Here is a 16425-nt window from a genome sequence, read left to right as displayed (position 1 = left end):
CTTATTAGGCTATATTATTACTTCCATACGTCGTGGTGGCATAACCGACTAAATTTTTTGTTCTATCTGGACACATTTTGTTCCATTCTTCTTCCAGAACACGCTTCATATGATCTCTGCCTGTTATTTTATGTTCCAGCACAGGGTTTTCGAGCATGGACCACAGAATTTCAATTACATTGAAATTCTAAAGCTTGGGAATTAGTATATAATAGCTGCTTTCAGAGGAAGAATAAATCTCATTTTTACATTATGCGCTATATTTGGGGGTCACCGTCTTTCTGAAATATGAAACCTGCAGCCAAGCCTAACTTAATAACACTTTCCTTCAGATTCTTTTAAAGTATATCTAAATGCATCATGTGGTTCGCAATACGATCAATGAAAACAAGCTTCCCAACTCTACTTGCGACCATACAATCCCAAACCATGTTTCACTGTTAACCTTAAGTTCCTTAGGACTGAGAGTAGTATTTGGCTTTCTCTAAAAATACGATGACCAAAATATTAAATGTGCTTTCATCGCTGAAATGATCTTCCAACAGTTTTATGTCTTAATTGGTGTGATTTAGGAAATTCTATACGCTTGCTTTGATTTCGCAAACTTTTGAACGGCTTCTTTCTCGCTACTCAACCGCTATAATCTCCTTTTCTGCTGACATTTCATACTGTTGGGCTTATATACGCCTGTCAATGGTTGCAGAGGTTTCTATAACAAGTTTAATGGCATTTGGACTCAGCTTGACCTTTCTTCTAGTACTTTTCTTTTTGCAACTAGGTTCAGAATTTTTCTTTTTTTTTTTTCCACTTTTATTTTTGAACAATCTTTCTTGTTAGCCCAAAAGGGAGGTTACTCCCGCACGAGATATTAGTCTCGAAACGGCATTTTGTGTTGAACCACTGTAAACTGTATCACTTTCCAAATTGTTGCCACCAAATAATATCGTCCTGCATTATATTTAAAGATATTAAATAATGAAGAATTTACATGAATGTATGCATGTTTCTCACACTGTGAAAATCCAACGGTACCTAGAACCTTTAAATCTTGAATAACGTAGTCCTCTATCCGAATATCGGCACTTGGAAGCCGGAATTTTGAATTTCGAATTAGTTTTATTATCCGTTTCATATTTTGTAAAACTGTAGCAAATTTTTGATTAAAAAACTCACCGATTTCAAAGAGAGCAGTGGCAACACTGTATGGGAAAAAACATTTGTATCTCCAGAGTGCGAGAATAACTATTGGAAATTCTTATGTTGTCTTTAAGTACACTCCGTCACAAAACATTATATGCACCCAGAAGGAAACGAACTACTATCACGAAACGTAAGATGCGTGTAGCGTATGAGAAGATAAACAAATGATTATAAATTCAGAACAAAAGATCGTTTTATTAAGAAGTTATGTCATGCAAAATTACAAATCAGTAAATAGTATAGCCACCTCTGGCAGCTATACAAGCCGAAACACGGCAAGGCATCGAATCAAGTAAGTCACTTTACCGTTACTTTTTCTCTCTCTCTCTTTTTTTTTTTTTTTTTTTTTTTTTTTTTTTTTTGGTTGCAGTATTTTACATATTCATGGTGTTACGTTATGTTAAGGTACCACAGAAGTATCCATATGGCATCACAAATCGTCTACTTTGAGAACTGTTGGCATTCCCGAGATAGGTCCAATGATTAAACGGAATCGATTTTTCGATTCACCGGTTTCTTACTTGATAACTTCAGTTTCGGCTCATGAAAGTTTTGACTTTACTTAGTTAACTATGAAGTTCATTACGGTTACTTCCTAATTTGGAATCTAGTATGCATCATGGATTAGTAAGATCTTATCTCAGCCAGATAATATTTCCGCAAATGCAAATCAGCGGTTTTTTTTTTTTGTTGTTGTTGTTGAAAAATTTTTGAATAAAATTAGTAAATTTATAATCAAAATTTTAAATGCGGATTGATGGACTAGAATTAAGTCAGAGTTATGATAAGAATGAGTAACAAAAAAGTATGATTAACAAAATGCATAAATACAGAAACAAGGAAAGTAAACAGTACTAAATACGGTACATCTTAAGTAGAAGTCGCCAAATTTTCAAATGAGCCAAACTCTGGCAACCATGATCACAACTATCTCTACGCTTCAGTCAAGCAATGCCTCTCTTTTAATCGCTTAATCCAGTGCGTTATGAAATCCTGTGCAGCACATTCAGTTCTTTCCCAATTGATTTCATACTCAAACTATCGGAGTATATGTATCCATATATCCTAATGATCAATCTGATTTCACCATTCAAGACCTCCTACGAGTGACACATTTCATGTACCATTCCTACTCAAGTTCGGTAAGGAACGCTAATTGCTCTGGGAAATGCAGCTTAGGCAACAGAGCCCAGCCTGAGCTAAAAGCAGTAAATATGCTACCATATCATATAGACGTGTGATGGCTTAGCGTCGGAAAAGTTTTGAAGAGATTTAATAATGGTAAAATCCTAGTATACGGTGCAGCCTTGGCGCGATTTTGAAAATTATCGCCAACACCAAAAAATGACCCAAAGAACGTCTATATATTTACTATACACTATATACTATGTATAACTATATATATTCCTTGAATACCCGTTTCTACTTGTCGTATATGTTCCGTTTTTACTGCTTATCATAAAAGTCGCCAGAAGTAGCCAAATCCCGTGTGCACCGGATACTAGGATTAAACCTTAATAATTTGTTTAATGAAATAGTAATTTCCTTGTGGATTAAAGACAACATTAATGACTTTCCTGAATTTCTACATGGGGAATAGTTAAATGATTTTTCGCTACTATTCGGTTTCGAGGGCCGTTAAAAAATTGCAGCGAAAATGTACGTGCAAAAGCGCCAAATCTAGCAACCGCGCCCATTTAACAGCGCGCCAAATCTAGCGTACGCGCTGATTTCAGATTGCGTAAGTTTGTATAGTTCTATATTTCTTAAGACGCTATTGAAATACTAGTTTAATTTTTAAATCCTTTTTTGATATCCTATGGACTTAACAATTTGGGAATTGCCCATGACGAAAACTCGGCAATAGAATTTTGGGTAAAGTGCAGAATCACCCCCTTTTTGATGCGTTTTTAAGAATTGTACATACTCGGTATCCATGTGCGCACATCGACCTATTTTCACTTTAAAAAAATCCTAGAATTGCACAAAAATGGCACTGCGCACATCCTTGACTTTATCTATGTGCACATCGACCTATTTTCACTTAAAAAGTAAAAGAAAATTGACAAAAATCCAATTGTTTTTAACCCTTGTAAAAAGCGGCAAGTGAGCTTTTCTAAGTGAGCGATTCTGCATTTTACCGAGAATATTTCAAAGAAAAGGCATCATTCATTATAGAAAATTACGTTTGAACAACCAACGAGATGAAATTATGCTTTAGCGATAAGTCGGTAGCGTAATAGCGATGCAGCCATCCATTCAGTTATGTTTAGCAATTTTTATATAAATTATAATAATGATCTGAAATAGTTATTTACTCTTATGCTTCCATTCAGTCATGTTTAGCCTATTTCATATAAATTATAATAATTAAAAAGTATTATATGAAATAAACCTTTCATCTAAATTAAAACATCAATCACAAATAGTTATTTACTATTATACTTCCTTTCTTGCCGCAATTATTAGGGTTGCCGCAATTATTTTTGGCAGCATTGGCATCAACAATAGTTTGGCAATTTTTTACGGCCCTCAAAACCGAATAGTACCGATTTTTCATGTTCTGTTGATATACTAACTTATCTGAGAGGAGTAAATGTTACACTGCAATAAAAATGGAATGCGTTTATAATATGTACTCAAAAATCAAAGCATTTATGGCAAAACGTAATTTATTTGCTGAAAATTTAAATGAGAAGCAGATAAATTACTTTTTAATATTGGAATCAAAACGAGAAAAATTGAGAAATGATGACTTTGTTAATTATGGAATAATATTAAAAGGAGTTACATGCTGAAATTGGAAGAACATGTGAAGATTTTAAACAAATTTAAAAAGATTTGTTATTAATAAGTACGCCGTTTGATTTTAATGTGTAGGATGCTCCAATTCAAATTTAATTAGGACCGATCGTCCGGCGGTCTGATCAGAGGAAAAATTCCCTTCAAGAGAATTAATGGTTTTTTTTATCCTTCCCTGAATGCTGATGAATTCAAAAATTTCCTGGGTTGTGTCAAAAAGGATTTAATTTTATTTCGATCGATATATTTATGTGTAAGAAGTTTTTCGTTTGAGAAGTGCACAAAAACATTGATCACAAAGCGCTGAAGAAAATTTACATTCGCTTTCAAGGATTGCTGCAAGTGAATTAGAATCTAATTTGGATGAAATAATCGTAAACTAACATTGCAGATTTTACGTCTTAGATTAAGTATCTTTTAATTAATAACTTATTTTACAAAGCAGTGTTTGTAATAAAAACGTATGAAAAGCTATAAATTTATAAAAATCTTTGATTAATCATCGATGCTTTTTCTTTTTGCTTCATAGTCCTTGAAATTTACTTGTACATTTTTAATTTCATTGGTTGATCCGCATGCAGGACAGTCGTAACATTGGATTTACCATCTGGGGGTTATTTTATTTTAAAAAAAATGAAATTAAATGCGTAAAATGCTGTTTTAAATTCTAATTTCTTTATCATCCTCGCATCCTGGCAAACAATAAGAGCACCGCAAAAGCTCGTAATGCAAGCGCCACTCACCTTGCGACAGCATTGTCCGCATGATATACACTAAAAAAGACCTTTTTGGTCCGACGTTAAAAGTACTTGTCCCCCCTAGTCTGGACTGCTTAAAATTAATATATCATATCGCGATATAAACTCTTCTAAAAATGTCCTTAAATAAATAAATAAATATGCTATCATTCAGGCATCAAAGCCACACACTTAAGGCGAAGAAAGTCCAGAACAAACCACGCGAGAGAAATAACTATAAAATAACTTACCGCGAAGGTAACTCTGAGCCTGCGGACGACTATCGGCCACTGGCAGGCAAATGAAGAACCGCTCTCACGCTTCGCCTGTACTTAAGAGCCGCTTATTCGACTGCAATCATTTCCTCTTTCCACGGCCGTTGCGCGCTCTCACTTGTAGCTATTACAAATAGTTCAGTTCTCTGAATAACAGAAGCAACTCTCAACCCTCTTTGCTTGCATGCTTTCATGCTTCTTTGAATTTATTCAGAGCTTAACAGCATCTTATTCAGAATCGACAAATAAAAATGGAAGTTTTAATTGGATTTAATTTTAAGTCGGTGGGCATAATGGCATAGTAATATAAGTCGTTTCAATGCGGTAAACGTTTTTAATCAACACAGCCGTGAACAGCAAAATGGCACTCCCTCTTCATTGTTGGTTACTGGATGGAAGCGATTAAAACTTAGCTCTTTATTTCTTGGTAAAGTAACTGCTGTTTGACCAAAGTAGGATTAAAAGCATTGCCACAAATCCATGTATAATACTTTGATTTCTAAAACATTAGATATTAATAATCCGCTCTTTACCAGAAGACTTACTAATAAACAACTAAAATGTTTATGTCGTTAATAAATTTAACTTGCCGACAAATTCGATAAGCTACTTATAAATATGTTTAATCCCTCTTTAAAAAAAAAAAAAAAAAAAAAAAAAAAAAAAATCTTAGGGATATCTTTGAGATGTGCTGAACATCGCGAAAAGTTTTAAGCGGAAAATCTTATTTTTCTTCAAATCAATTTTAAATCCCAATGTTGACGATATACTTCATCAAAGAATTAATTTTTGGAAGCGAATATATATGTATATTTGGTTACAATAGTATGATAAAATAGAGACAGGGTTTATTAGATTAATAACAAAGCACACTAGAGCTTTCTGCTTAAAGGGCTAGATGCCTCTGGAGGACTTTCTCAAGATTACGAAACATGAAAATGGAAAGTCTTGAGCAGGCAGTTAAGCACTGAACAAGCCAGTAAGGTTTTGGAGATTGTTATCTGCCATTGACAAGTTAGTTAATTATGATACAGTTAGCAAGAGCTATTTGTCTTAACAAGGAATGAAGCCCATCAGCGGTAACGTCGCTAAACACTGGTAGTTCGATCTGAGATCGAATACCGGTGAATGGAAAGGCTGCATGGTTGTTTTTCGTGGTTTTTCTCCATGTGTAAGGTAAATTCGAGCCAAATTACTTTAGAAAATCCTTCACGAAGGCATCCCTCATGGGCAGATGGTTCTCGAGTTGCTTTGCCTTAATCGATTAACTTAACCTAACTTTAACAGTAATGACTTCTTGGAAGACTGTTTAAGGGAAACTAATTCGTTTTCAAATTACACATGGGATAAAACATAAAATCCAACCTTTTTACAAGGCACAACATGGCCTGTTACAACACGGCCTTTGATGAGGCTGAAATTATTCTTAGAAATTATGAAAAGATATTCTTCGCTTTATTAGTTTCTCATATTGAAAAATTTTCAAACTTTATCCATTGTCAAAGAGAATCCTTTAATTTCACATTTATTAATGCAAGATAAAAGTGTTCATGACCAGAAATTGCTCAGCAAGTTTCAGTTGCCTTTCATACTGTTATCTAGGCTTTTCAAATATGAAAGCTAAAGGAAATCATTCTGTAGAGAATTGTCAATAATTACGAATTGCAACAGAATAATTTAACAATTCTCAGCACGCTATATTAACGATGGCGATTTTTGCCTTGAATAATCCGAAACGGCTGTAAAAAAACCGGATTAACTGACCTTCAAAATCCCATTCAGAACGACTCATTTTTCATTTCATTACGGAGGTTTTGGATATTTATTTTATTTTGTGTATTTTCTTTTATTTTTTTGTCGGAAACGTTGTTAAACAAATGGAAACAAAATGCATACGCGCTTATTGAAACGAGATAAGCGGCACGAACATTATTGCTTTGAATATTTGTTCTAGGAACTGAAATTTTCGTACTTCTTGTGATAATGTTTGTCATAAACTCTGTACAATCTATTGTTGTCTCGGTTCTTGAAAGTTTATGCGTAAAATATACGGTGTTTTCACGCCAAAGGACATAGACTTCAATGCAAATTTCTTTTGCTTTTTAAGATAACTGAATTTTAAGTTAGCACAATTGTGTTAGGGTATTTCTAAGATACGTAATGCCGTTCAAAAACGGGATAGTTTTTGTATTTTGCAGCGTTGCTTACTATCCAGCAACTCGAAAAAGTACGAGTATATGATTTCTAATGTTTTTGCTTAATGCTTTTATATTTTTATTCAGAACTTCATACTTGTTAAATTGGAGTCTACAGATGCAAAATATGAAAATTCTAATATTTATGTATGTGAGCCGAGAATTGCGAAATGATATTTAGAAATGCATAGTTAAGGTATGTATTGTTGCGTGCGTACGGGTTCGTAACAGATTGAATGCAGATCGTACAGGTTTTCACAGCATCACAAAGTTAAAATCAGTAGTTACACTTACCAAGCAGTGAATACCGGCCGCAATGGGCGGAGAATACCTGCGGCAACAACACGCGAAAATTAAGATAGAGGTCAAGCTATGCTCAGGTGACAGGTGAGAGCGGATCCGGACACTCGGGCGGCTTACTAGCACTATTCGAGTATCATCCGGAATCCGCAACTGTACAACGCGATAATTCTTTGGCGCCCCAGAAGCCCGGCGTCAGGAGCTTAATCGAAACTTTTGTTGGTGCTGTATATTGAAATTTGAGCATTTTAAACTGATATTTAAACATTTTACAATAATTGTAATTTAAAATACAATAATTGTATACTGATGCCCACAGTGCAGCTATTGCATAAATATTATACATTAATAATTAAACGTTAACGTGGTGCATTTTATGTGCACCTAGGTTTAAACACTGGGAATAAATTGTTGCAATAATATTTGTTTTGCACATGCGTACGTTATTGCACGTACATAAACATTCCACACTAATAATTAAACATTTTACTCTTGGTTACAGGCCAGTTCTATAATGATACATACATATATACATAAATAAATAAACACACATAAGTCAGGAATATGTAGAGCACTAGGTGACATTTTTTGGAAGCTGGAGAGATGAAAAATTAGCAACCGCCTTCGCCGGGAATCGAATCACGGACCTCCGGAATACCGGCCCGCGTGTTACCGTTACACCACGAAGGCACGCTAGGGAAGTGGGAGAAATACCTTATAGCTATAAGACTTGGTACTTATGTATTAACGCAACCAGGCCAAAATTCGCATAAATCGCCAAATTTGGCGACCCTACTTACGGCAACCCTACGTGTTATACGTAGTTTTGTAAAAAGAATTTATTTGTAAAAAGAAAAAATAACACTGGGCGTGTACTACCACAGCAATGGGTTTTCGGCGGAATTTGCCGAGAAAAGAAAGAGACTTTTTTGGTTACTGTACCTAACAGAAGCGCCGTTACCCTCATGGAAAAAATTTGCGAAAATATCAAGGAAGGAAGCATCATTTATTCGGATTGCTGGAAAGGATACAATACAAGTGAGTTCGAAAATGCTGGATTTCTGCATGGAACTGTTAATCACAAATATAACTTTGTGGATCCCAACACGGGCGTTCACACAGAACATGTAGAGCGCATGTGGGGCTCAGCCAAATGGCGCAACAAAAAACAGAGAGGAACAGCCCGTCATCATCTTGACTCATACCTTATCGAATTTATATGGCGCCAAGCTCAAGCTGTTAATGGCGAAGACGGTTTTCAATCAGTGCTAAAAGCAATAGCCAAAAGATTTCCGCCGAAAAAATAATTCTGCAACTTATTTAAATTCGAAACCGGAAGGGTTTAATTGCTATTTTATATTTTAAAACAAAAATAATATAAAAAAACTGTATTAAAAATTATCTGTAATTAATAAATGTACATTTTCTTTCTATTCATACTTTTTTACTCAAACTTACAAATCGCGCCAACCTGGTTGCGATAATACGTAAGTACCTAAGACTTTTACAACAAAATGGATACCCCTCGAGGCTTTGCCATAATCACACACACATACAACAAAATGAGGTCAGTAGTTATCTCAGGCGACGCTTAGTTGTTACACTTCAAACTACTAAGAACGTTAAACGCAATGCAATGCAAAGCGCATTTAAAGATGAAGCTATCACGGATATCTCAATACTCCAAAGTTACGCTGAACTAACAACTGAGAAACTGATGTTCTGTCTGGGTTTATATAGTTTTATCCCGGCCGCCGATAAATTTTTATTAATTCTCGAAATTACTGAAGGCATAATACGGCGGATAAGATTATAATCACATAGAAGATGAACTATAGTTATTTAATTACAATACACAATTACATAGGGACCGGACCAAAATGTTGCGAAATGAACACCAAGTTTGGCCATTTCTAGTGAAATTTGGCGACAAAAATTAGTTGCCCAAATCATCGCCAGCTTGGCAATATCTCGCTAAAATAGCAATTTACTCAATGTTAGACTTGTATTCTTATTTTTACCGGAAGAGCATTGTTTCTCCAGCTTTTCCTGTTACATTATGCAGAAAAGAATACAACAATTTCACGCATAATTTCGCTCAAATTATCTATTTATATGTACAAAATTCGTTAAATTGCCCCCTTCCCAAAGACTGCATGTCCTGTGCAGAACATTCCCTGGACAGGACGCCGTGCTTACAGCTAAAGAAAATCAATGAAATACTTAAACGATTAATTGTAATAAATGAAATAAAACAAATCATATGCTAAACCAATAAACAAATGCATAAAGTTACAAATTTATACACAAATGTGGCCTTAGTATTCTATTTAAATTATACGCAATGGGGATAAATGGCAATAGTAAGTGCTAGCCTGTCCTAAGGAACCACTTTAGGCTTAGAATTTGATGACTTATGGATGCGAACTACGACGTCGTTCAGCTTGTTTAGGGGTGTCTAAGGACCGTCCCAAGGCGACTGTAGTTTAGGAAAGAATTTTTTTCCATCGAATCGGATTTCTCAAACACCTTGTCTCCTTCGTTGAATCGATGTCCTGTAGCTCTTGTGTCGTATCGGGTCTTCATCTTCTCCGTCGCCAAGTTGGCTCGCTTCCGTGAAAAACTGTGCATCACTTCAAACCATGCCCGGAAATCTTAGATATACTTCTCCGATGAAGGCTGATCCGAAGGGCGATAAAACAAGAGACAAAGGTCTCGATCGAAGAGCATCTGGGATGGGGAATAGTACTACGATAGGACAGCAAAACCAGAGATAACGTCTTGTCCTAGTCCAGCGAGGATTAATAAGGATGGTTCGAATACAGCTGTCTACCATGCCGTCTGACTGGGGATGTAAATATGAACTTGCGGTTTATCGATGCCTAGTAGCTTTCAGAGTTCTTTAATTACAGCCGAGGTAAAATTTCTTCCTTGATCGGAATGTAACTGAAGAGGTACTCAATCTGGAAATCCAGTGCTTATCATTACCACAGTGAAAGCCTCTTGATCAAGAATAGTATACGCTTCAGGCCACTTGATGAAGTAATCAGTGACAACCAGGATGTATTTATTGCCATTAGCAGTTCGTGGCAGAGGTCCCAGGATGTGAAAAGCGATACGTTCGAAAGGTGGTCCTACACTGTAACATTGCAGCTTGCCTCGGCTGCGTTTCTTCGGTCCTTTCCGACTCGAAGCCACAATGATTGGTGGACTATTGGGTCATTTAATACAGGTCACTGGAATACATGCTGCTACCACTTTTCTAATGATTTTCGCTTTATCTCTGACATTAACAATTCTTAAGGATAACGGTCCTCGATAGGCCGACGAGTGTCGAAGCTCCTTTGGACTAGTAGTCCTTTTGGGCTGTTAACAGTTCTGGGGATATTCCATTATACCGTACCGGAAATTTCTGTTTTCGGCTATGGATCCAGGAAGTAAAAATTCTGTGCTTGCTGGTATTCTGATACAATCTTCAGCTATTATTGAGTAAACGGCTACCTCGCCAATTTGCCAAGATAACCGTTTACACAATGTTAAAGAGATTTGGACCTATATTCTTATTTTACCGGCACAGCATCGTTTCATTGGATTTTTATGTTACATTATACAGATAAAAAATACAACAATTTCACTCAAATTATCTACATATGCACAAGTTTCGTAAAAGTAGGATCTTATCAATTGCGAAAGTTGGCTACCATCTAACCATGAAAATTGGCTTAGATACTGTCAAAGCTGCGCCAATCGTTTGTACAGAATTCTGAAGGAAATTTGCCTCTTTATTTAATGAAGAAGTAGAGGCATTAGAATGTTTTGATGTTGGAGACAAGAAGATTGTGCAATGCCCTCGCCAGTACTCGAACCCTAGACTTCTCAAATACGCGTCGAGTGTGCCTCCAATTACATCAGGAAGATAAGCGGAAAAGAGGGAGAAAATAAGTTACAAACAGTCAATATTCGACTCGCTCCGTTTTTGCGATTCGTAAAAAAACTTTCTTCCATTTGCTGTATTTTGTTAGACCCTTTAATTTTGCCAGAAGCTCTGTTTAGAACTTCCCACAGGTAATTGTTCCAATTTATTATTGTTTTGTCTGCATGTTGAACAAGCCGAATCGTGTCCCCAATTTTCTGATAAGACCCCATAACTTTGAGGATAAGCTAGTTCTTTTGTTCTGCAGCAGGCATTCCCAGATTTGAATCTCTCTCTTGTGTTTTTTTTTCCCCAAAATCAAGGGAAAAATTCAACAGTAAGAGTTAATGTATATCTTTATTCATAAAAACAAAAACTTGGCTCAATACGTCAGAGTTACATCAAACGAAAGCGCAGATTTTGTGCGTGGCTGCTTCGTTAGTTAGAATAATTAGTGGCACAAAACCAAAAATGATTACATTGCGCCGATCACAAGTTATATATCAATTTTGTTTAGTTAAAAACCAGTGAACTGATGGATGTAGGAAGATGCTAAGGATTGAAACTCAGTCAATGAATACACGTTTAAAAACATGTAAAGATATTTATTGTTTGGTATTTGATTTATTTTATTATGGAAATGCACTCAAGGGTTATCAGCAGGAATACCATCATGGAGATATGTCACAAATACGGAGAAAATGCTTTTGTTTGACTGGCCATTTAATTGTCTGTTTTTGATATTGTGTATCTGCACGCATCGAAAAATCACCAATTCTTGAAGTACATAATTTGATATCGAATAATTCTAACTTTCTGGCTAGAAACTCCTAAACCGTTAACAATTATGTGAATTACTTTTCGCATAAGGTAAACACATTACTAACTTCTTTGCAACTGCAACAGGTCAGTTAATATGACTGCTATTCAAAGCTCAAGTGACTCGATTCGTACGCACTGAAGCACACACAAGTTGCCTTAGAATTAAAAAAGTAGTCTTTTTGCTCTGTAACTTCCTAGTTTTGATGAAGACACTAAAGCCTTTCATGTAACTAACAAGATTTCATTGTTTGTTTAATTTTTATGTGTGTATGGCGCATAGCGTAATGTTCCGGTGCAATGATTGCGGTTTTTATGTGTCATTATTTCTACTACAATAAAACACAAGTGATAAAATGCATTACTCAACGGGTAAAATGTCGCAAATCAAGTTGTATTTCTTGATCAAAGGACACCATATGCAATCTAAAATTGTTTCACACTAAAGAATTGGAAAACTAGGATTTACTTTAGTACTCTTAGTCAAAAGATATCCAGACACCGTTCTACCAAAAAATACAGAATAAAGGGCGATATATTTTCATTCATAAAATAATATCAGTTTTTCTAGGATAAATATTAATATCGTATTGTACATAAAGTGGAAGAACGTAATTTCTTCATTATTACGTTATGCAATTCACTTCACCTCCTATCATTACTGAGTTCTCTCGAAACTTACATCAAATACAAACTCGAGAACATTCAAATTGCATACTCAGGAGAGTTCTTGAAAGAAGACGAAGAAATACTCCATCATTTAGTGGATTATCATGTTAAATGCCAAGTCTATTTACCAAGGCCCATTACCTCTCCCAAGAGACCGAGTGGCATTTGACTCTGATCAGGGGGAAGGCCCTTCTAACAGCCTTAAATTTTTAAGTATATGTACTTATATATAGGAGTATAAAAAGGACGAAGCTATAAAGTGGTCTGCATTGAAAATGTTAAAATTTATTGTAGAAATGGATTTCAAAAAAGAAGCCTCGAACTTATATTTAGCACTAAAGACTTTTTTGACAATGTGTATTTCCGTTTTTCTTCTTGTGAGAGAAGCTTCTCGAAGTTGAAATTGATTCAAAGCTATATTCAGTCAACAATGAACCAAGTAAGACTTAATGGTTTGGAAATCCTTTCCATCGAAAATACAGTATCTAAAAACATTAATTTGGATGAAGTCATAAAAAAATTTAGAAGTCAAAGCAGTTTTAGCTTTTTTATCGACAGAAAGTAAAAAAATATTTTTTTAATCACCAAATTTGCAGATTTCTAAGCTTCTTTAAATATATGTTTGTTTTCTAGATGCAAGTTTATTTTTAATCTTAAGAGTTTTTGTTTTTCAAATCATTTTAATTACTTAATTTTATTTAAATAAATGTTAATTATGTATTTGTGTTGACATTTTGCATAATGATTTCCACCCGGTGTCACGACAGGTGATTTTGCCGTGCTATATTCAGGATTGTCGCAACCTATGCACAGATGCATCTCATTGAACTATTGCAGCATTTCTCCAACAGTCTGAAAATGAAGCATGGAAATCTATAGCATTTTGTTAAAAAAAATTAAGTTACAGTCAGAAAAGTAGAGTACTTACGACTACCAGTTATTAGGAATATAATCTAGCAATTAGCCATTTTAAACACACGACAGAAGGTCGCAATTTCTGACCATAAACCATTAGTATTTGGTTTTAGACAAGACAGAAAAAAAAAAAAAAAAACATCACCAATACAAAGGCTACAACTACAAAACATATCTCGACTCACCAGCGGCCGAGCGGTAAAGTCGCTGAACACTGGTAGTTCGGTCCGAGGTTCGAATCTCGCGAACGGGCTGGATGCATGGACGTTTTCGTGGTTTTCCCCATGTGTAACGTGCATACGAGCCAGTTCCCTTAGAAAGTTCTCCACGAAGCCATCCCTCCCCTTAAGAAGATAACCCTCGAGGCTTTGCCGTAATTAAATAACCTAACCAACTGCATATATTTATTTGTTAAATTTAACATTTTTTAAACTCTAATGTTAGCTTACGCTAGATTTTTTTCACTACCAGGACATTTTAAATCATAGCAACGTAACTAGTTGAGGAGGAGTAATGTAAAGACAACATAATTTAATGTTTTTGTGTAATTATTATGATTTGCTGAGTGGCAACATCAGTTAATATTCTTTTATTATTGTTTCCTAAACCTTATTCTTTAAAAACCTATATTATATTTTTATTGCAAAAATACGTAATATATATGAAAACTATATAAATATGAAATGTTCTTTTAAAGGCTAAGAAGAAATATTTCTTTTAATGATAAATCTTTGGATTTTTTTGGCGATTCTTAAATATTCCTCTAATGCTTATGGGATCATCAGTTATTATTTTATGCTATGGAACTCTTAGATCTTTCCGTTTAAAACTTCTATCTCTGCCTGCTTCGATAAGATCGAAATTTGTAATTTGCTGCAACTGATGTGGAAGCGGTGAAACGTAACATATTTGACTTACACTAATTTAATTTGAACAGCTTAGACATAGCCTTTTATTTATCAGTTATTTATAAGAACTTTACCTGAAAAGTTACCATAAACCTGTATATTGTGTGTTTTCTAAGTAAAATCAGGCACTTTCTAACTTTTTTATGAAAGCTGAAACTCCCCATATAATGCTTTCAATTAAATGCTCGGAATCTTTAAAATTAATTAAGAGAGATAGTAATATAAGTCTTACTTAAAAGCGTAAAGTATCGCCTTTGAAAAGAATGATATTTGTATTATAAAATTAAAAGGCAGAGAGAAGAATAAAAAATTGTGAAACTGGCTTGAATGAAAAACGTTTGAATGAAGTTTTCGAAGAACTTGAGCATGCACAAAAATCAGATTTAAAATAACTGAATTCAAAATTATTTTGTTAATAATTTTAAAAACAATGAAGCTGAATAAAATCTAATTTATATCCTTAATTTTACAGGCACAAAGGAACTAAGAGAAAAGTTGTTTTATCGTTTATTATAATTATTGCTAAAGAATTGCTAGTTATTTCTTAATCACATGTACACACTAACTAATACGAAATATAATTAAGACACAATAACACGCCGAATAAATACTAATTCAGAAGTCAAACAACAAAAATCAGCGTTAATTTTGTAAATTAACGCTGATTTTTGTTGTTTGACTTCTGAATTAATACGAAATATGTTTTAATCCTGAATTAAGTTTTTGAAAACTTCATCATACATACTATTGCATTTAACTGAATATTGTTAGAATGATTTTAAAAACAAGTATATTAAATTGTAAATTTGAATGATGAAATATCTAAAACTTTACGAACCGTAATTTATTAATGAAAATATACTTCTGTTTGACTTCATTTGATTGCACTTGGTTTATTTTTTGTAACGGCTGATAGAATTATTTTTGTTAATTTCATGAAAATAAATCACCTAAAGGAAACCATACATGAAATTTAATACACCATTTTTTTTATTTCATATATTTTTTTCGAAGATTAGCAATGTGTTTCGAAATTTTTTGCAAAATTTCATTTACTTCTGTGTTAGAGCTAGAATTATATTAAAAACTAAGAAAGAGTTATTTAACAAGTACTAAAGAACTTCCAAATGTTCAGATGGTGGCTTATCTATTTGTATTGTCCTTTTCAGTCAGTGCATATTTATTATAAAGCAAAAGGTTAAATTTACTTTTTCGGTTATCTCATTTATTTTTAAAAAGACTTTACAGTTAAACAATTCTTATTTCTGTAAAAGTATTTATGTATTATTTTGCGACCAAATTAAGCAATGTAATTACTTTTTATTTACCTACACGTGTAACCATTTGCTTGCCGTGTGTTCTGTTTCAATTGAATACATATATTTTTTAACGTAAGGCCTAGAACTAAATGTATAACCTATATATTTTACATTTTAATGTGCTAAAATTAGATCATGAAATCATTTTTTATTTTCACAAAACAACATGATTAACAATTTATGCGTTTCTGCTTAAAATAATTAAATTAGTTACTATTTTTTACTGATATAATAGAACTACTCAAGGAAAAAAAAACAGCAATACAGTATGTAAACTACATGTCATACATTTGCTGAACATACGTCAGTAGGTAAATATCATACTAATCGAAACTAATATTGTCTTAAAGATATGCATTGCACTATATTATGT

The 16425-nt window shown here is 34.1% G+C and overlaps 1 protein-coding gene across 2 annotated transcripts in view; it reads right to left on the bottom strand.

Annotated features, from left to right (window-relative positions):
• LOC118195682 (PI-PLC X domain-containing protein 3-like) overlaps positions 1 to 16425 on the bottom strand; it is a 36900-nt gene that overhangs the window by 20184 nt on the left and 291 nt on the right. Inside the window, exon 1 of one of the 2 annotated variants that reach the window (XM_035367010.2) lies at positions 4991 to 5147. The exons of the other annotated variant lie outside the window; for it this stretch is intronic. The gene's annotated coding sequence lies outside the window, so the exon portion shown is untranslated. Of the gene's footprint in view, positions 1 to 4990; positions 5148 to 16425 lie in introns of those variants that run through there. 2 annotated transcript variants of the gene reach the window in all.

Source organism: Stegodyphus dumicola, chromosome 2, assembly GCF_044657685.1.
Source record: "Stegodyphus dumicola isolate Sdum_Otavi_A_Nest chromosome 2, ASM4465768v1".
NCBI lineage: Eukaryota > Metazoa > Arthropoda > Arachnida > Araneae > Eresidae > Stegodyphus > Stegodyphus dumicola.
This window is presented reverse-complemented; position numbering and strand designations above follow the sequence as displayed.